This window comes from Aotus nancymaae, unplaced genomic scaffold (genome assembly GCF_030222135.1).
Source record: "Aotus nancymaae isolate 86718 unplaced genomic scaffold, 86718_ANA_hifiasm-v0.15.2.pri h1tg000048l, whole genome shotgun sequence".
In the NCBI taxonomy this organism is placed as follows: Eukaryota; Metazoa; Chordata; class Mammalia; order Primates; family Aotidae; genus Aotus; species Aotus nancymaae.
In genome coordinates, this window is record NW_026988462.1 from 2,812,501 (window position 1) to 2,836,154 (window position 23,654).

Consider the following 23,654-nt stretch of genomic DNA (forward strand, 5'->3'; position numbering starts at 1 on the left):
TGTGCTGCTTTGTTGTTTAATCAAATACAAATCAAAAGAATCTCACGCCAAGGGATTCAATTAGAAAGAATTAAAAGACTTGAGCACAAACCCGCCAAGAGCAACCCAGACTCTCTGACTCTTTCAGACTAGAACTAAAATATCCTTTCCCACATTCTCAAAACAGGAGTCCCTGAAATGCTGCCCTGTGGATGTCAGGTAAACAGGGTCCAGATGTTCTGTCACTCGCCATATGGTGAAAACAAACACCACACCCCCAAAACGGACCTCAGTGGTCCATAAATCAGCAAATACAAATGGAGACAAACTATCCATATGCCAATTTCCTGGGACTTTCTGTCCTTTGTTTCCTGCACAATCTTAGATGCTTTTAGGTAAACTGTTCATTAAAAGTAAGGCATTTGCAGGAGTTAATGCCAAAAGGATTATTCATGGAGGTACAGTCAAGCAATCCGGCAATTAGAATTAAGCTAAAGAAGGATAATCATGAAGTGTTTAGAAAAGGTCGTGCTGGCCAGGCACAGCGGCTCATGCTTGTAATCCCAGCACTTTGGGAGGCTGAGGCTGGTGGATCACCAGAGGTCAGGAGTTCGAGACCAGCCTGGCCAATGTGGTGAAACCGCATCTCTACTAAAAATTCAAAAATTAGGTGGGCATGGTGGCAGGAACCTGTAATCACAGCCACTCAGGAGGCTAAGGCAGGAGAATCGCTTGAACCCAGGAGGTGGAGGCTACAGTGAACCAAGATCACACCATTACACTCCAGCCTGGTCAACAAGAGCAAAACTCCGTCTCAGAAAAAAAAAGAAAGAAAGAAAAAGTGATGCTTAGTTTAATGTATAAACCACTAATGTACGGTATCATACTACCAAGTAAGTATTTTTGATTACTTGAATCTGGGAGGCAGACGTTGCAGTGAACCTAGATCATGCCACTGCACTCCAGCTTGGGTGACATAGTGAGATCCCATCTCAAAAAAAACCCACAAACAAATAAGTATTTGTTTTTCCTAATTGGGTATTTGGGATTTGAAGAGGGGTGGATTTTTGTTTTTTTACTCTTTAAGTCCAGGATACATGTGCGGGTTTGTCATATAGGTAAACTTATGTCACAGGGGTTTGTTGTACGGACTATTTCGTCATCCAGGTACTAAGCCTAGTACCCAATAGTTATTTTTTCTGATCCTCTCCCTCCTGCCACCTCCATCTCAAGTAGGGCCCAGTGTGTGCTGTTCCCCTCTATGTGTCCATGAGTTCCCATCGTTTAGCCCCCACTTATAAGTGACAACATGCAGCATTTGCTTTTCTGTTCCTCTTTTACTTTGCTAAGGATAATGGTTTCCAGCTCCACCCAAGTCCCTGCAAAGACCATGATTTTGTTCTTTTTTTATGGTTACATAGTATTCCATGGTATATATGTACCCCATTTTCTTTTCTTTTTTTGGAGACAGAGTTTCACTCTTGTTGCCCAGACTGGAGTGTAATGGTGCAATCTCAGCTCACTGCAACCTCCGCCTCCCGCGTTCAAGCGATTCTCCTGCTCAGCCTCCCAAGTAGCTGGGATTATAGGCATCCACCACCACACCCAACTAATTTTGTATTTTTAGTAGAGACAGGGTTTCTCCATGTTGGGCAGGCTGGTCTCAAATTCCCGACCTCAGGTGATCCGCCCACCTCAGCCTCCCAAAGTGCTGGGATTACAGGTGTGAGCCACTGCACCCGGCCATATACCACATTTTCTTTATCCAATCTGTCATTGGTGGGAATTTAGATTGCTTCCATGTGTTTGCTATTATGAACAGTGCTGCAATGAACATCCACGTGCATATGTCCTTATGGTAGAATGATTTATATTTTGGGGGGTATATACCCAACAATGAGATTGCTCAGTTGAATGGCAGTTCTGTATTTTGCTCTCTGAGGAATTGCCACACTGCTTTCCACAACTACTGAACTAATTCACACTCTCACCAACAGTGTATAAGTGTTCCCTATTCTCCGCAACCTCGCCAGCAACCTAAGTGGGTATTTGTTTTTAAGATCTTGTAGCTCCTGACTTGCAAGGCGCCTCAGTCATTCCTAGAACACTGTTAGAGCACTTCTAACTTCACCAGAGGCCAACGAGCCTGGACGTGTGAAAGGCAGAAACAATCCAGAAGTCAAAGGATGGGTAAAGTAGATAAACAGTGTCTGAAGACTAAGATCATATAAATTCAAGGCTTTTATAGACCATGGAGGCCAAACAGCTGCTGAGGTCAGCCCAGGTTTGAGAGGTTCAAGGTAAGTTTATCCAGAAACCCCAAGAGGGATTTCTTCAACAAAGATTTAATGAGCACCTACTACAGGCCATGTCTTGAGCTAGGAATAGCTTCACAGAAGGAACAAAATAAGCCAAAACTGTTGATACACAAGGAAAAGATTCTCCTCTGCACATCACTGAGAAGGCAGACCTCGTCAGTTCCTGCCTACCCACCACCCTGGCAATCTGTCCTGTGCCACTATGAAACCCCACACTTGTACGCAGGCATTGCAAACAGGAGTATTAACGGATTCATCTCACTTAGGTGATTCCCCTGACACTTAAGACTTTTGTGGAAACATTTCCGCTACATTTCTATTTTCTAACCCATGAAGAACACTTTTAATAGAAAGTGAATCCCAAACCCCCTCCCCCAAGAGCCAGTGAGAAAAAAGGCAAATGATAAGAGACAGGCAAAGTGGCTGGCCTGTAATCCAGAACTTTGGGAGGCTAAGAGGAGAGGATTCCTTGGGGTCGTTTTGAGACCTGCCTGGGGAAGACAGCAAGACCCCCGTCTCTACAAAGAAATTCCAAAAATTGGCCAGAGTGGCAGCCTACACCTGTAGTCCCAGCTACCTGGGAGGCTGACGTGGGAGGATTGCTTGGGCCTCGGTGGTTGAGGCTGCAAGGCTGCAATGAGCTATGATCAAACCACTGCACTCCAGCTCTGGGGACAAAATGAGACCCTGCCTCAGAAAAAAAAGGAAGAAAGAAAGAAGGTAGGAACGATGGAGGGAGGGAGGGATGGAGGGAGGGAAGGAAAGAAAGAGAAAAAGAGACAAGAAGGTAGAGACTTCACAGTCCCTAAAGCCTTCTATACACATTCTGGGAAATCACATAATAAATATACAAGGGCTTGAAGGACATCTGGGAACCCCCTCCGCATCATGTGAACTCAGCCACGTTCCTCAGAGAAAGGTCAACAGGAAATGACCTCAAGAGACCTTTGACCTCAATCATGTTCACTTAAAAAGTACTAGCTGGGCCCGGTGGCTCACGCCTGTAATCCCAGCACTTTGGGAGGCCGAGGCGGGTGGACCATGAGGTCAAGAGAACGAGACCATCCTGGTCAACATGGTGAAACCCCGTCTCTACTAAAAATACAAAAAATTAGCTGGGCATGGTGGCGCGTGCCTGTAATCCCAGCTACTCAGGAGGCTGAGACAGGAGAATTGCCTGAACCCAGGAGGCGGAGGTTGCGGTGAGCCGAGATCGCGCCATTGCACTCCAGCCTGGGTAGCAAGAGCGAAACTCCTCTCAAAAAAAAAAAAAAAAAAAAACTACTGAAGTGAAGTGGCTGGGCGCGGTGGCTAATGCCTGCAATCCCAGCACTTTGGTAGGCTGAGGTGGGCAGATCACAAGGTCAGGAGTTCGAGACCAGCCTGACCAACATGGTGAAACCTCGTCTCTACTAAAAATAGAAAAATTAGCCATGCGTGGTGGTGTGCCGTGTGCCTGTAATCCCAGCTACTCAGGAGGCTGAGGCAGGAGAATCACTTGAACCTGGGAGGCAGAGGTTGCAGTGAGCAGAGATCGCACCATTGCACTCCAGCCTGGGCAATAAGAGCAAAACTCCATTTCAAAAAAAAAAAAGATTACTGTGGCAAGATAACGGAGGGGAAAGAAATTCACAAAACATATGCATAATATATTATCAACATGAAAAAAAATAGAGAATTCTTAAAAATGTAAAAATTAAGGAAATTGTGGGATGTTGATAGTAGGGGAGGTTCGGGGGGAGGGCACAGGGGAATTCTAGCTTCCACTCCATTTTGCTGAGAATCTAAAACTGCTATAAATAATAAAGTCCATTTTTTAAAACTTAAGGAAAGACAACAAGACAAATATAAGTCATGTACAATGACTCACTCCTGTACTCCCAGCACTTTGGGAGGCCAAGTCGGGTGGATCATCTGAGGTCAGGAGTTCAAGACCAGCCTGGCCAACATGGCGAAAATCTGCCTCTACTAAAAATACCAAAAAAAAAAAAAAAATTAGCCAGGTGTGGTGGTATGCACCTATAATCCCAGCTACTCAGGAGGCTGAGGCAGGAAGATCGCTTGAACCCAGGAGGTGGAGGTTGCAGTAAGCCAAGACTACGCCACTGCACTCCAGCCTAGGCTACAGAGCAAGACTCAAAATTTTTTTTTTTTTAAATACAGCAAATATGACAAAAGCAATCTGTGCGTGCTGGAGTGGTACTCGTTAACAGCAGGTGTCTGCGTGTATGTATTCTGCCTGACTACTTTTCTTCACTTTCAGTGTTTCTACAATGACCCTATTTATTTTCGAAATTAACAAAAAGAAGAAAAAAAGCTTTTGAAGAAACGAGATTATTTTTAAATCTTTTTTAAAGCCTCAGTGAAACACAGCCCATTGCTACGTGAAATACATTAGGCTATCTTTACAATCTGTGGACAGCTGGTCTACCCAAGTCATCCTAGAGCAATGCAGGGAAAGGGGACAGCCACTGCCCAGCGCCAGGCAGGGGCCCAGGCCCCACCATCACGCCTGCAGCACACACCTGCCAGAGTGCTGGCATATGCACTCAAAGGAGGCTTAACTCTCAGCTCCTTTATGATGTGACTTCAATTTAAAAATAGAACTCCTTCTTCCCTCACCGCCATTACCAAGCTCCAAACGAATGGCTTCCCGGGCACAGTGACTCTCACAGGCTTTCACTGGACCTGGGCTTTGGTTTCTCAAGGGTGAAATGCTGCAAGCAACCTCTGGTACCAACAACTGTGTATCAGACAGATCAGTATATTCAAAGGTGATGCTAAAGTACATCTTTAAGACCATGACTCACTCCAAAAATGTCTTGAAGGAAAACTACATCGTACTACAATGCCGAAAATGATGATGAAATCGTCTGGTAATTGACTGGATTTTCATCCTCCCACTCCACAACTGCTCACTACTTAGCACTAGGGTGAGGCCAGTGAGGCACTCACCTTGGGTGCAAAATTTAAGGGGGTGCCAGACACTCCATAATTTTAAGATAGTCATGTGTAATTAATATTTTTTAAAATCATAAGTAGGCCAGGCACGGTGACTCATGCCTGTAATCCCAGCACTTTGGGAGGCTGAGGTGGGCAGATCACCTGAGGTCTGGAGTTCCAGACCAGCCTGAACAACATGTAGAAACCCCGTTTCTATGAAAAATACAAAATTAGCCATGCATAGTGGCGCATGCCTGTAATCCCAGCTACTCAGGAGGCTGAGACAGGAGAATCGCTGGAACCTGGGAGGAGGAGGTTAGGGTGAGCCGAGATCGCACCATTGCACTCCAGCCTGGGCAACAAGAGCAAGACTCCATCTCAAAAAAAGGAAAAAATCCACAATGAACAAAGCAATAAAATTTTCAATAAAGATTGGGTCTGACCCTGATCTTGGGTATTTCCTGTTACCCTCATCTGGCATACTCAGGGACACCTGTACCACGAAAAGACCCCAAACTGTGCATCCGAGAAGAACGTGAACTCTGGGAAAACCTGATTTCGCTTATTAGCTGTGTGACATTGGGCATAATACCATATAGTCTAAGCCTCAGCTTCCTCTCCTGTCAAATGAATACCTTCCTCACTGAAGGGTCAAGTAAAAATCTTTGCAACACGCTGAGCACAGCGCCTAGCAGGATGCTAGCACAAAATCGGCCATGGGAATAGCACCCCATCAAGTAGCACGATTCCGAGGATATGCCAGAAAGCGTTTCCTACGTGCTCTTTGCCATGCCAGTTCACACAGCAGACTTCCAAGCAATTTTCAGGAAATGGGTTTTGACAGATCACTGGGATTTCTCTACCTTGAAGATAGACTTTTCTTATTCTTTCTCCTCAATTTTTAGAACCGATGTATCTTCCTGGCCCAAAATTATGCCAGGGAAAGCAAGGAACGGAGCTAGGACAATGCCCCTCCTGCTACTCCTCCAGGTGAACAGGCGGGTGCGGCCGCAAACAGCATGACACAGACGGAAGAGAAAACCATCTCTGCCTCCCTCAGAATTTTCTTTCCTAACAGTGAAGCATGCCATTTTTTAAATAGAAAGAATCAAACCACAAGACAGTCTCTTAGCCCCTGCAGTCCTGGCTAAAGTACCTATAATCCTGAGAAAAGCAGCCGTTCCCAGTCCCTGGTCCCCTGCCAAAGGCTCTGGGCCTGACCTCAGGCTCACACTTTGGTGTTTATTTGTGTGACTTTGGAGTTACTATTCTCATATGGTACCTAGAGCCTGAGTTCATACTAATGCATTACTCTACCTCCAAAACCAAAGCATCCCACTCACCTGGTCAACCGTGAACTTCTGAACTACAAAGACACTCCTTGGAATAACCATCTTCCCCAGAAGACCACGTCTCACTCAAGTGTCATGCACACCTGTCTTCCTTTGTTATGTGCCTGTGACACACTGGAATAAGAAAATGACCTGGGAGTAAACGGTTTCAGTAGTAGGGCAGGGACAGATCTGCAATGCATGTTCTGCAGCCAAAGTATGTCTCCCGTGACTCTTCACATGTGTGGCAGGCTTAGCTTAATCCACAGGGGAAAAAAATTTAAGGTTTTCCTTTTCATGCACTCTGAAAAAAATAGTTTACTCTTCTCCTGGTAAGTTACATGGCTTGGTAATTACAAAAGCAATAAAAATTCATGGGAACAATACAGAAAAGTTCAAAGCGGAAAATAAAAACGACCTCCATTAATCTCATGTAAAGAAAACCGTAAGTAACAGCCTTTTCTCAGAGCATGTAAGTATACGTCATGCATAGAATTTTAAGCAAACATGCTCATCTTTTAAGCCGCAAACTAACAGTGTAATCACAAAAGAAGTGGTAAGTGACCCCTCAGCCACAGGAGGGTCAAGGAAGAGCAGCAACTCAGAACCTCATCCTGCAGAAGGCCAAGGGAGGCTACATTTACAAACAAATGTACAGAAATGATTTGTGATAAAGTTTACTGCTTAAGGGAGTTCATCTTCAACAACTATTTACTGAGCACCTACTATGTTCCTGGCACTTTGCCAGGCATTAGGAATGCAGATGTGTAAAATACTTAAGTAGAAGTTGTTCTAAGTGAGGAAAAATTTCCTTAGCTTCTACCTCTGCTCTGCCAATTATAAGCTGTGTGACCTTAGGCAACACACTTAACGTCTCTGAGCCTCCATTTCCCTCTTATGTAAAATGAGGATAAAAATCAGGGTGGCTGGGCTGTTAGATCTCAGCCTAGGACTTCAAATGTTCAATAAATATTAGTGCTCAAATGAGCAAAGTAAGTGGGGAAGAGAGTAACCACGCCAGTAAAAGCACGGAGGGTCCACGGTGGCACCCAGGAGATGTTAGCCTTAGGGAAGGCTTCTGGAAGGAGGTAGGCAGGGACTGGGTGAATGTCAGAGCAGAGAGGGACTTGGTGGAAGGCCAGGGCAGTGGCAGATGGGAAGATGTGACAGAGGAAGCCTGTGGCTTGTTGTCGGAAGGTCACCTAGACAGGATGGGAGAGGGGGACTGATGGGGGAAGAGGGAAGTACAGGAGGCTGGGAAAGAAAATGGGGCAAAAACACCAGGTTTCTTCCAGCCACACTCATCAATTCCAGCAAAACAGTAACATGATCCCACGCAATGATCACTTCAAAACCAAAACTTTTCTTGACTACTCCAGTCCAAAGGGTGCTGATTCATGCATTCCAAAACTACTTTCACAAGTGAGCATCCTCTAAAACCTCTGTAAAGCGACGGTGATGCAGTGCGCTGATCCTTCACGTCCACTCTGCAGACATGCTAAACTCATCAATAATGTCTCTTGACCTCCTTCCAGCACAGCCCAGCAGACCTCAAATTACATACTTCTTATTTGGGGGTATTATTGAAGACTAGATGAGGAATTTCGTTTCTGCTAATTCAGGGACTGGCTTTCCCCTTTCAGGAAAGGAAAACATAAATAAAAACATAAATAGATTCCAGACCGGGTACGGTAGCTCATGCCTGTAATCCCAGCACTTTGGGATGCCAAGGCAGGACTGCTTGAGCCCAGGAGTTCGAGATCAGTCTGGGCAACACAGCAAAACCTGTCTCTTCAAAAAAAAATTAAATTTAAATTAAAAAAACCCAGATTCTAATGGTGACCAGGTACAGTGGCTCACCCTAGCACTTTGGGAGGCTGAGGCAGGAGGATTGATTGATGCCAGCCATTCAAGACCAGCCTGTGCAATATAGCAAGGCTCCATCTCTATACAAAATTTAAACATCAGCCAGGCACAGTGGCTCACACCTGTAATCCCACGACTTTGGAAAGCTAAGGTAGGAGGATCATTTGAGCCAGGAGTTCAAGGCTGCAATGAGCTATGATTGCACCACTGCGCTCCAGCCTGGGTGACAGTGTAAGAACTTATGTCTGAAAATAAATAAATAAAGTGAAAGAAGCTGCGTGACTAAGACTTTTGCTAAAAAGAATGTTAATGTGTTTATCTTTGTTTACATGCTTACACACAGTTCAGATTCAAAGCTTCATAGTTTAATAACACAAGTAACAGCTACCATGTCTTAAGTCTTTTATAAATTGCCAGAGAGTATGTTTTCATATATTATCTTTCATTCTCAAAAGAAATTCCAAGTGACCAAAATTCCAAATCTTAAAAAACAGGGATCACAAAGACTTTTATAAAAAGCTATTTAGAATCCATGATTTGTATCTTAATGGGCATTATTCAGAAGGTATTATTTTTATTTTTTTAAATATGGGAAGAAACTGGGATTCAAATGAAATGACTTGCTCTAGACCACACGACTCTCGAGTAGCAGAAGGGGGATTTGAACACGGCTACCTCAGGGTCCTGTGGTAACCAGCCTCCAAGATCGCACTCGATGATTCTTGCCTCCTGGCATCCACGCTTGTGCGTAACTGCCTCCCATTGAGTCATGGCTGGCAGTAAGCCCGAGAATACTGTGGAAGTGACAGTGTATAACTTCCATGGTTGGCGTCACAGCCACGGCAGGTCTGGATGCAGTGGCTCACCCCTGTAATCCCAGCACTTTAGGGGGCCAAAGTGGACAACTGCTCGAGCTCAGAATTCGAGACCAGCCTGGGCAACATTGCGAGACCCCCGTCTCTACAAAAAAATACAAAAATTAGCCAGGTATGGTGATGCATACCTGTAGTCTCAGCGACTTGGGAGACTGAAGTGGGAGATCATTTGAGCCTGGGAGGTGGAGGTTGCAATGAGCTGAGATCACACCACTGTACTCCAGCCTGGGTGACAGAGACCTAGTCTCAAAAAATAAAAAATTAAATTAAATTAAAATTTAAGAAAACCCCCAGTAGTTTCCCCTTGGTTTCCTCACGGATCACTCACTCTGGGAGAAGGTAGCCACCATGCTGTAAGGTACTCAAGCACCCTGCCTAAGGAGCTTATCGGGCCCCTGGGCAGCAGATCCCATGATCCCAGTTGACTTTTTTAAAAAATAGAGATGGGGTCTTGCTATGTTGCCAAGGCTGGGAACTCCTGGGCTCAAGCGATCCTCTCCCCTCAGCCTCCTCAGTAGCTGAGACTACAGGTATGTGCCACCATGCCCAGCTTCCAGCTGACATCTTTATCACAAATATCCAAGCCAGAACTGTTCATTGAAGCCATTCCCAAAGTCCTAACACAGAAAAAACTGCAAAAGATAATCAGTATTAGCCGTTGTTTCAAGCTGCTCAGCTCTGGGGGTAACGTGTCATGCAGGGACAGATAACAAAGCTTGCCCAGAAGCCGGCATTCCTTTCTCCACCTCCATGGGGCCTTGTAGTTACTTCTGTAATGTTACTTTTGAATGATTATCCCTTTATATTCACATAGAGAATTAACAAAGTAGTCACTGGAATTAAACCTACATGCCCCACCAGGTCTCTGAGAGAAGCATTACAGGACTGACATCTTATTTATTTACTTCATGCTGGCACTGTTCCATTCAGGGGCTCGGATTTTAGACCCAAATTCCTCTTTCCAATCCACTCCTTCGAAACGCAGGCAGCCAGCAAAGCTTCTCCGGTCTTTTTTCTGCCAGACAGTCCAGGAAATGGTTTAGTCACATCTTCAGGTCGGCCCTTCTTAAAGATGTTTTTCTCTATATTTGTTTTTTAGTTAAAAAAATATGTAACCGTGATGAGCTACGACTACACACCTATTAAAATGGCCAAGATAAAAAATTCTGACAATACCAAGTGCTGGTAAGGATTTTCCTTCTAGCTATTTGTCCATGAGAAATCAAACTGCATCCACATCAAAAGCTGTATATGAGAGTTTATAGCAGCTCTATTCATAATTGCCCCAAACTGGACACAACTCAACTGTTCTTCAGTAAGTGAATGGATAAACACACTGGGGTACGTCCATACGATCGAATACTAGACAGTAAAAGTGAGTGCGCTGTTGGAATCACAAAGACATTAGGCTGAATGAAAGCAGCCAGTCTCAAAAGGTTACAAATGCTAAGATTCCATTTATACGACATACTGGAAAAGACCAAACTGAAATGAGTGACAGAGCAAAGATGGGTGGTTAACAGGGGCTGGGGGTGCAACACAAGGGAATTTTCTGAGTTGACAGAAACGTCCCATATCCTGACTGTGGAGTTGGTCACACAAACCTATGCATTAAAACTCAAAGAAGTCTGGGCGTGGTGGCTCACGCCTGTAATCCCAGCATTTTGGGAGGCCAAGGCAGGCGGATCACCTGAGGTCAGGAGTTGAAACCAGCCTGGTCAACAGGGTGAAAGCCCATCTCTACTAAAAATACAAAAATTAGCCAGGCGTGGTGGCGTACACCTGTAATCCCATCTACTCAGGAGGCTGAGGTAGGAGACTCGCCTGAACCCAGGAGGTGGAGGTTGCAGCGAGCCAAGATTGCGCCATTGCGCTCCAACCTGAGTAACAGAGAGAGAGTCTGTCTCAAAAATATATACATACATACACACACACACACACACACACACACACACACACACAAAAGTTATTCTTAAATCACTTAACTTTTCTTCACAGATTCCCTAACATGTTTGTCTCATTTGAAAACCTCTGGTTTCCCATATCCTGATATTTGCAAACGGCTCACTCCACTTGGTTCCATCTTGGCCCCTGCTAGCACCTGATGTTAAAGAACCAAAAACTCCGGTAAGATTACAAAGGAGGACCACAAACCCCTGATGAGTAAGTTCCTCACAACGTTCCTAACAACAGTAAACGTGCAGATAGATGCTCTTCTAGATTGACAAAAATGGCCAGCCCTTCCATTAGAACCAAAAACTCCAGTGAGATTACAAAGGAGGATCACAAATCCCTGATGAGTAAGTTCCTCGCAAAGTTCCTAACAATATTAAATGTGCAGATAGATGCGATTCTAGACTGACAAAAATGGCCAGCCCTTCCATCATTTTTTTCTTGAAGAAATGAAGCAATACTCTTAATTATGTTCTGTAACTCAAACTCCCAAATGGTAGACTCCAAGCAGATGCCCTGCAAGGCAGCTTAAAAGGAGGTAAAATTCATGTAGACTCAGTTGAGTGATCTGCACACATTATCAAACATCTAAAGTCCTTATAAAGAGACCATCTTTGTGATTCGACATGACTTTAAGTCACTTTCCACATAGTTAACAGGTAGAAACCAGTTTTCTCATAGATAATATCAAATGGCAGATGAAAGATAAACACTTCCAATTAATATTTCAGTCATGATGCTTTAATGGCAATAACCGAAAACCCCAACTCAAGTAGGATGAGAAAGTAAGTTCACGTATTATTTAGTATCCTAAACTACATTGGTATTTAGCATGCTAAGCTTCAGGTGCAGACGATCTAAATGACTCAATGATGCATTTATGGACTCTGGATATACTTTCAGCTTTGTCGCCCTCTTGCCAGCTTCATTTCAAGTCTAGCAACAACATGGCTGCTGTGATTCCAGGCATCACATCTAGTCTTTCCGTCTCCTTTTAAGAGCACATAAACATTCCCCAGAATCCTCTTCGAAGACCTCCCAGATGCTGGAGTCTTCTGGGAAGGATTTTGCTCAATGAGCAGCCTGTGCTGCTACTGACCTGGTAACAACAAACGCGTGAGAGTATGAAGCTTGGAGCTGCAACTGCCATTAGCCATAATGACTAATTAGGCTGCAGCAGTCTAATTAACCACTGGGCAACAAGCCTAAGTGCAAAAAGCAACATGCCGAGGGCAGCAGAGTAGAAGGACAGAAAGCATCTGGGTCCTTGATGATATTTCGGGCTGAGACATAGACTGGGAGCCCCTTTCTTTTATTACTTGGAGCAACTCAGTATTTGATGGCTGAAACTGCTATTAGACATTCTGCCACTTGCAGATAAACGCACTCTTAAATGTTCCCTTGAGGTTTTAGGGAAAGAGCATTGATAACCTGTCCAACATCAAAGATAGAAGATATGGCTGAGTACGTTGGTTCGCAACTGTAATCCCAGCACTTTGGGAGGCTGAGGCGGGTGGATCACTGGAGGTCAGGAGTTTGAGATCAGCCTGGCCAACATGATGAAACCCCGTCTCTACTAAATAATCAGAAACTAGCTGGGGGTGGTGGCACATGCCTGTAATCTCAGCTACTAGGGAGGCTGAGGCAGGAAAATCGCTTGAACCCAGGAGGAGGAGGTTGCAGTGAGCTGAGATCGCACCACTGCACTCCAGCCTGGGCAACAGAGTGAGATTCCATCTCAAAAAAAAAAAAAAAAAAAGAATGAAAGATATATAAGGAGAGCAGGTTTGTCTGGCTTCAACACCTATACCCCAAATTCTTGTCACCTTTGATATCATCCTGCACCTTCTTTATTCTAAAATGTCATAGAGAGTGTACATTTCACAAATTTTAGTTGAAATAGACCAATGTTTATCACTGACCTTCTATGGGCAAGAAAACTAAAACTAGGGAAACATACTTCCTGGCCTTACAATACTGGTTATTTAGTTCAGAACCTAAGGAGAATAAGCTAATAAAAAGATACAATTACTACCAAAACACAGAAGGTGACGTCCCCCTCTCCAGATGGTTTACATTCCAAGACCCCCAGCGGATGCCTAAAAAACGCAGGCAGCACTGACATACACAATGTGTTTTCCTGTACTTACATACCTGTGGCAAACTTTAATGTATGCATTAGGCACAGTAAGATTAACAATAGTAATAAAACAGAACAATGGTATACTGTAACAAAAGTTACGTGAATATTCTCTCTCAAAATACCTTAATGTACTGTACTCAGCTTCTCATAATGAAGAAGGGACAGACAGAGTGGGACGCTATGAGATTTCATCGTGCTACTCAAAACACTACACCATTTAAGACCTGGGAACTGTTTACTTTTGGAATTTTCCGTTTAATATTTTCAGACCGCGGTTGACTGTGGGTAACTGAAGCTATGGAAAGCAAGACTGTAGGGCTGTGTGTCTGCCACGCTGACCTCTTTTCAGAATGTTGTAACTTGCTTTTGCCCAGGGCAGCCATTTTTCATTGATTTCAAAAGCATTTCTTCCCATAATCCTCTGTGTGCCAAAGAACAAACACAAACTCAGTTTGGAACTTTAGAAATCTATTTATTTGATCATAATCTTAAATACTTATTTGCTTATATTTTCAAAATAAGCAGGTAATTTTTTTTCTTCATCCTTGGGTTTTTTCCAACTCAGTTTTAGACAGACAAGAACGCAACAGTTCCACTGACATCCAGTAAATGAAGCCTGACCTCTTGGAAGGAGCAATATGCAATTTTTCTCTTGCCATACACACAAGAAATGTGCTATTTCTCCAATACTGAATAAACTTCCTGACGTTAAGTAAGTTCAATAACTAGACCATGTAAAATGTTTTCCTAATAACTTTTGCTTTTGAAAGATATCTAAAAAACGAAAAGGTAAGAAATAGGTTGGGTGAAAATATTCACACTATACAGAGCTTTACAAAGGGTTTATACACGAAATACATAAAGAACTCCTACAAACTGTAAGATGATATTAAGAATGTGAAGTTTGTTGTATGTCAAATATACTAAAGCTATATAAAACAATCCGAACAAAAAAATTAAACATGGTGAAACCCCATCTCTACCAAGAATATAAAAAATAGCCAGTGTCATGTTGCGTGCCTGTAACGCCAGCTACTCGGGAGGCTGAGGCAGAAGAATCGCTAGAACCTGGGAGGCGGAGGTTGCGGTGAGCCAAGATCGTGTCACACTGCACTCCAGCCTGGGCTACAAGAGCGAAACTCCGTCTCAAAAAAACAAAAAACAAAAAAAAAAGAAAACAAATGAGGCAGACGAGCACTCCAGTCTGGGCGACAGAGACTCCGTTTCAAAAAAACAAAAAGGAAATAGCTAACAGACACTCACAAAAGATGTACAAATGACCAGTAAGCACATGAAAGCATTTCATTAGTTATCAGGAAAATGAAAAACAAAACCACAATGAGGTATCACCACACAGCCACTAGAACGGCTCAAAGGAAAGACTGAGCATTCCAAGTGTTGATCAGGACTGGAGTCACTAGAAGTCTCATACATCACGGGTGGGAATCTAAAATGGTGCCAATGCTTTCTTACACATAGCTTATTACAAAGTTATGCACACACTTAAGACCCAGCAGGAAGAACGAAAACGTATCTCCACACAAAGATTTGTTCACAAATGTTCACAGCAACTGTATCCGTGATAGCCAACACAGAAAACAACTGCAGTGGCCAAAGATGTGTGGATACCCAAGTCATAGCACTTCCAGCCTCTGAAATACCACTGAGCAACAGAAAATAACAAACTAATAAAGAGATGGGAGAGACAGCAGCAAGGGAGCAGGGAAGAGGAGCAGAGGAGAGGGGGAGGAGAAGAGGGAAGAAGAGAGAGAGGAATAAAAGCAAAGGAGACCCAGGCATGGCAGTTCATGCCCGTAAACCCAGCACTTTGGGAAGCCGAGGCGGGAGGATCACTTGAGTCCAGCAGTTTAAGACTAGCCTGGGCAACATGGCAAAACCCTACTATCTCTAGTAAAAATACAAAAAACTAGCCAGGCATGGTGGTGCTTGCCTGTAGCCCCAGCTACTCAGGAGGCTGAGGTGAGAGGATCACTTGAGCCCAGGAAGCTGAGGCTGCAGTGAGCTGAGATCATGCCACTGCACTCCAACCTGGGCAATGGGAGTGAGACCCTGACTCAAAAAAAAAAAAAAAAAAAAAGTGAAAGAGAAGAAATACCTAGACATGTCATAGCGAGACTGCAGAACACCAAAGGATCTTAAAAGTAGCCAGAGAGAAAAGGCAGACTACTTACAAATAATTAGACAGCAACAGCAATGGGACCAGAACATGGTTGATTAACACAGGAACAATACAGAAGTGCACACCCAGGTAAATATACTATTCAAGAACAAACGTATTTAAGACATGCAAAAACTGAAGTTACCACCAACAGATGCTGACAGAATTTCTAAAAGGAAGAAGCAAAATGTATCCCAGAAGCAAGCTTCAAAGTCCAAAAAGGAATGGTGAGCACATTAAATTTACAGACAAGTACTATATAAAATAATTACAACATCAAATTTGGGGGAGGTTAAGAAATGAGAAGGCTATGTAAAAGAACAGACGCCAAAATGCTAAGGTAGGAGTCAGTAACAGGTGGTAGGATTTCAAGTTTGTTTCATTTTCTTCCTCATGCTTTTATTGTCTTCTTTAAAGGAGCCTATGTCTTTTTACAATCTGAGTCAGCTTTAACGGTTAGTTTAAAATACTAAATTAGAATGAAATGAAAACAAAATCAAATATCAAACTGCCAAAACTACAATCTATCATTACAATTAACAAGTTCCCTTTAAAAACCCTAAAGACTAATTTGAAGGGATGGCAAAAACTGGATATATTATTCATTCAACAAGGATTTACCAGACTGGGCAATATAGTGGTGAGACTCTTGTCTCTAAAAAAAAAAAAAAAAATTTAATTAAAAATTAGCTGAGCATGGTGGCACATGTCTGTTGTCATAGCTACTCAGGAGGCTGAGATGGAAGAATTGCTTGAGCCCAAGAGGTCAAGGCTTCAGTGAGCCATGACTGACACTTCACTCCAGCCTGGGTGACAGAGTGAGACCCTCTTTCAAAAAGAAAACAGGGCCGGGCGCAGTGGCTAACACCTGTAATCCCAGCACTTTGGTAGGCCAAGGCGGGCAAATCACAAGGTCAGGAGCTCGAGACCAGACTGGCCAATATGATGAAACCCTGTCTCTACTAAAAATACAAAAATTAACCAGGTATGGTGGCATATGCCTATAGTCCCAGCTACTCGGGAGGCTGAGGCCGGCGGACTGCTTGAACCTAGGAGGTGGAGGTTGCATTGAGCCGAGATCACATCACTGCACTCCAGCCTGGGTGACAGTGAGACTCCCTTTCAAGTTTGCTATTTTCAGATACTATACTAGATCCTGAATGAACAAGATAAGAACAAAAACTGAAAGTCACCATAATACTGGATTTTTAGTTCTAATTAATAAATTTATGAAAAGCATTTCGCCAAAACTCTGCACATAAACTGAAGTTATTCTTGCAGTAAGAGGTTATTTTCATAATAGAAAGTTAAAGGCAGTCTAGTTTGGCCTGAGGATCTTTTTAATGTATGAACAAATATGACAGTTTTACATATGAAATTCACTCAGTGTAAGTGATGAATTCCCACATTAATTGCAAGTCTTGAAGTATGTCCATAATTTCCATCCCACATTAAAATAAGAACACTTAAAATCTGAGTTCAAAGTTTGCAGGCAGCACTGAGCATGCCTCAGCTTCAGTCTCCATGGATTAGTATCAAAAGCTTGGAGCACGATATGTTAGTAATGTATCAATTGTCCACTTTTGCTCAAAGTGCCAACTTGGCCAAACATTTCTAACTAACTCAAACCAAGGCAAGGGCAGCCTATAAAAAGTTTTGTCAGTTTTAAATATACATTTTCTGGGGGCTTCTTGATTAACAACAAAGGCTGCATTTGGCAGAATGGGACTGGAGAAATCAGTATTTCAAGTAATTTGAATGAAAACTGTTTGGCTCTGACCTTCCTGGCCATGTGGAAGCGGTTAAGGTGGTAACAACCTACCTATGTCGCCACAGCTGAAACAGAGAGAAAGAGGACAAAGAGGACGACCCAGTACCACCACAGCATAAACTCTGGCACTAAAAGGCAAGAAAAGAAGCTGATCCGCTGCTTCCCATTCAATAGCCAGGCCTGGAGAGGCTCCTTTCAATCAAAAGCATCAAACAATAGCAGAGAGACTGCCACAAGAACCTCAAACCCCACACCCTGCCCTCCCAGGCAAATGGTAACCAATACAGGGAATATTTGTCTACCCAAGGTAGAAAGAGTCTAGCACCCCCATTACAGAATTATACTGGCCCCTCTTAATCTGTAACACCTTCAGCTGGTGAGGAAATTGCATTTCTCAAAAATACTAAGCAGTTATCTGCAATAAGCAAGGCCAGTAACAAAAGGCTTCTTTAAAATGTCCAGTCCACCAAGCTATCAAAACATCAAGCAAGGCCGGGCGCGGTGGCTCACACCTGTAATCCCAGCTCTTTGGGAGGCTGAGGCGGGTGGATCACCTGAGGTCAGGAGTTCAAGACCAGCCTGGCCAACATGGAGAAACCCCATCTCTACTAAAAATACAAAATTAGCCAGGTGTGGTGGTGCATGCCTACAATCCCAGCTACTAGGGAGGTTGAGGCAGGAGAATTGCTTGAACCCAGGAGGCAGAGGTTGTAGTGAGCCAAGATTAAGCCATTGCACTCCAGCCTGGGCAACAAGAGCGAAACTCTGTCTCAAAAAAAAAAAAGAAGAAAAGAAAAGAAAAAAAAATCAGGCAATTATAGTACTTACAAATCCACAGAATTTCTCTTATCCTCTGGGAAAATCACAATGCCATTTTTCCTAAGCATATTCTGCCTGCAGAAGCCAGCCTCTTATTCTTTCTCTGGTATTCTCTAACCCCCTCCAGGGTGAAAGGAGTTTTTTTTCCTGATGTTTGACACAAGCATCCTCCTCATAAATATATATAATTTTCCAAATGAATTAAGCTCTTGTGTGTTCAATAAAGTAAATGAGTATAAGCTTCACTGTTTAAAAAAAAACTAACTCTTTCAATGCTATAGTTTGTATCTTTAACAAAAATAAAAATTTACTTGGACAGTTGTTTTTTTTTAAGACGGTCTTATTCTGTCACCCAGGCTGGAGTGCAGTGGCCTGATCTCAGCTCACTACAACCTCTGCCTCCTGGGTTCAAGTGATTCTCCCGCCTCAGCCTCCCAAGTAGCTGGGATTACAAGTGCCCACCACCACTCCTGGCTAATTTTTGTATTTTTTATAGAGACAGGTTTTTACCATATTGACCAGGCTGGTCTCGAACTCCTGACCTCAAGTGATCTGCCTCAGTCTCCCAAAGTACTAGGATTACAGGCATGAGTCACCACACCCAGACACGCCGCCCCCTCCCCCCCCGCACCGGACAGTTTCTTTAATGAAACGCGAAATAAAAACATTCCTCCAGGTTGCTTGCAACCTCAGCATAATTTTGAGGTAAATGCAATAACCCAGTAAAAAAGTTGTCCAGGATCATTATTTTAAGATCTTCTTTGATAAGTTTGGCTACAGAATAACGTTAGCATTCTATTTTGACCCAAGGAATAAATCCATCCCTGTACCAATTCAAGGAAGAGAATATCCATGTGAAAGGGGCCATTATAAACCAAACTTCAAAAGGATTCCCACAATGACAGAACGCCTTCTCAATGAAACACCACACCCCAAATCACGGCGGAGGGGTGGGGGTGCACCATAGAATCCCTGCCCCTAGGAGGCACAGCTACCTCCACAGCAAGGATTTCTAGTTTCCCGTTCAAATGAAAGAAACAAGTGAGAGAGTCTGGGCTAGGAAGGCATCTACTCACTGTCTCCACCAACAATTCCCTCAGTAAAGCAGCCACTGCCCAATAATGCTTCTATTTATTTTACCCAGAAGCAGATCTATTAGCCAGACATTCTAAAAACACAAACGTTTCGTTGTGCTTGGAGTAACTCCAATATTGATGCCTTGCTGCAGAACGATGCTGCAGGAATATCAAGTGAGCCATGTGCTGGCTGTACCCACTTATGAAGCACACTGTCAGAAACTGTCAGATCCCGGAGACCAACCCATCCCAAAGACTGAGAATAAACCCCCTACAATAACACTGTGGAAGGAGGGAGACAGCCAAAGGCAGGATGAAGCAGGGCCCTCCCAGAGTCTCTGAAACCACGAAGCCAATTTTTAAGACAACTCCCCCTAAAGCTTTCAGGACCTGAAAGATATTTATTTATCCTCCCCTTGTGTTCAGACTGAATAAGAAAAGCAAGACAATGCTGTAGGATGTTCTGAAATGGGCTCCGCAAGTCACCACGTGCAAAGCACATTAAACAGAATCCAGTGCTAGGCCAGCGTTGGCTCAGAAGATGCTGCCTGCTTGAAGGAGACGGGTTCCCAAGCAGGAGCCAGAGCTGGGCGGTCAAACCAGCACACTGACAAGGAGAAGGCCTTAACAACAATAAAATGAAACGGCCAGAGGCCACGATACTCCTTAGAGCTGGGAGAGAGAGGGAGGCCGAGACTGCTAAACTGTTCCAGATGAGAAGCAGGCTCTCCCACGTCTCCACGAGCTGGTCAGATACCAGGGCCTCGCTTCTTTGTGAGCCCAGCTCCCTTCTTTCTAGGGAACCCTACTCGATCCCCAGCAGCCGCTGGTCTCCAGCTGCCACAAACGAGACCCAGACTCATTACGGTGAATTCATATTCCCCCTGCCTCAAATAAAACACACACACACAGTCTCCGGGGTCCAGTCGGATCACACAGCTAAAGTTTCCGGAACTTGAATCGTAAAACCACAATCAGAAGTTGTTTGGAAATGCTCGCCGCAAAACAATCTGTCCTTTGCTTTTAAAAAATAAAAATTAAAAAAAAAAACAACAACAACTTTATCCTGCATACAGGCAGACAGTCAACAGAGACACAAATCTAACTTGGGCAGAGGGTGTGTTCCTCTTTGTCACCCGCCGGGAACCTCGCGCCGCGCGTGGGCGAGCGGCGGGCACCCAGCGGCGCGGTGGCATCCGCGCCAGCGGCCACCTCCCCGGCCCGCAACTGGCCTCAGGGGTCGAGATTGCGGCCAGAGGTCCGGAAGCGGCGTCCGACGCCGTCAGCGGGCGGTCGGACACAAGGAAGCGGGGGAAGGGCGCGGGGTCGGGGGAGGCGAGCGGTGACCGGCGCGGAGCCCCGCAGTCCGAGGTCGGCGGAGGTGAGGGGAAACGGGTGCAGGGGACGGCGCGGAGCCCCGAGGCCCCCGAGCTCCCGCTACGGTGGCCGGGGCTGCCCGAGCTCGGCCCGCCAACCGCCTGCGAGGGGCAGGACCCCGGGGACCACACACCCACCTCCGCCCGCGGCCCAGGCCGTGTGCTGCGGGCGCTGGGACTCGCACAAGTGGCAGCCCGCGGCCCGGCCCCCGCCCTCCCGCCGCGGTCATTGTTCGCCGCGCGCCTCCTACCTCCACGGCGCCGGCAGCTGCGGCGGCTCCCTCTCCCGGCTCGGGCTCTGCTGCTCCCAAGCCCCCGGAGGCCGAGGGCGCGGCGGCGCCGGCTATTAATACCCGCGGGCAACGGTGGCGGCAGCGCGGGCGCGCGAGCGGGGCTGGCGGTGGCCGGCCGCGGTCCGAGCCATCAAAGGTGGCGCGGGGCGGAGGGGAGGGCGGAGCAGGCGGGGTGGGTGGGGAGCGGACTCCGGGTCGCCATGGCCGCCTCGACGCCGGGCCAGCGCCACTCGCGCGGGGAGGAGCGGTGCAAAGCGAGCAGCAGCCGCGTCCCCGCCCCGCGCCCCAGCCGAGCGCCCGCACCGGACCCGCCACCTCCGAGGCTGGCGAGCGGGAAGTGCCGCGGCCGCCGCCCCTCCCCGGGCCTGGGCCGGCCCCTCGGCGGGGGGAGGCGGGCACCGCGCAGCCCTAGCGGCGGGGACGCGGGAGAGCCACAGCCCCCTCCAGCGTCCGGGCCCGCGCCCTGCGCCCGCGCCGCCCCGCCCCTCTCCTCCCCGGCAGGTGCGCCCCGGGGCCTCCCTAGCCCAGCGCGCCGCCGGGGTCCTGAGCCTCCCTCGGGCGTGCGGCCAGGACCGGGCTCCTCGCGGCGCGACCCAACCGAGCGCGGGGAGCGTCACCGGCGAGACGCGAATCCGGCCGCTGTGGCGACAAACGAACCGAGGAGAGCGGGAGACGCGTGCATGGAGAAGCCGGGAGCGGAGGGCGGGCGATCGGGGGCTCGGAATCTGCAGGTCGCTTTTCGAGGTCCTGCCTGGGGCTGCTTCGCCTGCGACGCCGCGCGGGGAGGGCCGTCTTCAGGGACCCACCGAGCCCTCCCCTCCCCCGGAGCCGCAGGCACGGGCTTCCGGCACCACCCCGGGCTGCTCAGGACTCGAGCTCGGAGGAGCGACGGCCACCCCGCGCCCGCCCACGTCCGGGCCGAGCGCCCGCCGCCCGAGCGAATCCCAGGACACTGCCCACGCCGCCCGCCCAGCCTCAGGGAACAGTCCCCACCCCGCCCGCCAAGCCTCGGGGTCAGCGCCCGCGGGGAATGGCGTGGGGGAGGTTAGGAGTGGCTTGCGGTGTCTCAGTGCCGTCGGGGTTTCTGGAACTCCACGGGGCGGGAAGCAAGATTCAGGACCCAGGAGGCAGCGATCTAGGGGCACAGTTGCCGTCCCGACCCAGCAGCTGCCGTCTTACCTTCTGTACCGGCTCCCGAGCTTCCAGTCCCTCTCTCTACACGTGGCGGGAAAAGGCCTTGGCCGCAGCAAGTGACGCTCTGCCACGTCCGGGGCCAGCGGGCTCCAGCCTTGGGAGGCCACTGGCTCAGAAGCCTGGGCCTTCTGCGTCTTACAGGAGTTCCCTGACCTCGGACCGAGAGGACATATTTCACGGGAGAGGCTCCAAGTGAAGTCACAGCTAAGCAGAAGTGGAGTGTAGGGACCCTGATAGAAGGGCGGGTTGAGACAAGGACGGGGTCCTTGGAAGTAGGGGGTTTGTGGGCAGCTCCTGGGGAGGAGCAGAAATGTATCTGAAGTGCGAGGTACTGAACTAGTTTTCAATACTTGCAGATTTGGTGAAGGTGGTAGTTGGTCTGTGGTTGAAGAGAAGAAATGGTGGGTGTGAGGCCTGACTCTTGTCAGCCCAACCAGCTGTGTGTCTTTAGACAAACCACAAATCAGATTTTTTCTGCCCGTGATTCTCTAAGTGTGCCTCTCAGACCACGACCACCACCAGCAGCCCCTGAAAACGTCAATAAATGAAAATTCTTGGGCCCCATCCTCGACCTACCTAATGAAACTTTAGCAAGCACCGGAATCACCTGCGGGGCTGAAGTACTGTCAGGCTCCCTCCCCAGAGCTGCCAATTCAGCAGGTTTGGAGTGGGGCCTGAGAGTTGGCATTCCTAACTCATTCCCAGATAGTGGTGTTGCTCTGGGCCTGGATCACACTTTAGGACCACGGTGTTAGGGAAATGGGCCTCAAACTCATGGACTTGCCTGGGATTAAAAACAACACCCTGGCTGCACACACCACAGCCAAATATATAAAGATTCTGACCCAGGCATCAGTAGCAGTAAAGTTCCACAGGTGATTCCAATGTGTAGCCAGGTTTGAGAACACTTGCTGTAGGCCGCTTTTTAAACTCTAACGTATATCTGAATCACCAGGGAATCTTGTTGCAATGCAGATTCTAATTCAGTAAGTCTGAGACTTTCTAACAAGCTCTCAGGTGTTACTTGCTGGTCCAAGGACGACACTTAGTAGCAAAGTGCTGTGTCATACCTCACAACTAAAAGGAAAAAATCAGTCCGGGCTGATTTTCATAGCAACGTGCTATGTCATACCTTACAACTAAAAGGGAAAAAATGAGGCAGGGCTGATGGATTACATGGCTCATGCCTGTAATCCTAACACTTTGGGAGGCTGAGGCGGGTGGATCACCTGAGATCAGGAGTTCGAGACCAGCCTGGGCTACATGGTAAAATCCCATCTCTACTGAAAATACAAAAATTAGCCAGGTGTGGTGATGCTTGTCTGCAGTCCCAGCTACTTGGGAGGCTGAGGCAGGAGAATCACTTGAACCTGGGAGGTGGAGGTGGCAGGTGAGCTGAGATGGCGCCATTGCACTCCAGCCTGGGCAACAGAGTGAGGCTCTGTCTCAAAATAAATAAAAATAATAAAAGCAAAAAAATCATAGCACAGAAAATTAGAAAAGTGACAGTTTCCCAGTCACTGGCTTTGCAAAACCAA

At 46.5% G+C, this 23,654-nt stretch overlaps 1 protein-coding gene across 4 annotated transcripts in view; it reads right to left on the bottom strand.

Annotated features, from left to right (window-relative positions):
* FARP1 (FERM, ARH/RhoGEF and pleckstrin domain protein 1) overlaps nucleotides 1–21,634 on the bottom strand; it is a 319,687-nt gene extending 298,053 nt beyond the window's left edge. For 2 of the 4 annotated variants that reach the window (XM_021667905.2, XM_021667904.2), the window contains exon 1: nucleotides 20,881–20,941. The gene's annotated coding sequence lies outside the window, so the exon portion shown is untranslated. Of the gene's footprint in view, nucleotides 1–20,880; nucleotides 21,264–21,579 lie in introns of those variants that run through there. The other 2 variants (XM_064362215.1, XM_021667903.2) reach the window with 2 other exon arrangements.
* Between the last annotated feature and the right edge of the window lie 2,020 nt (nucleotides 21,635–23,654).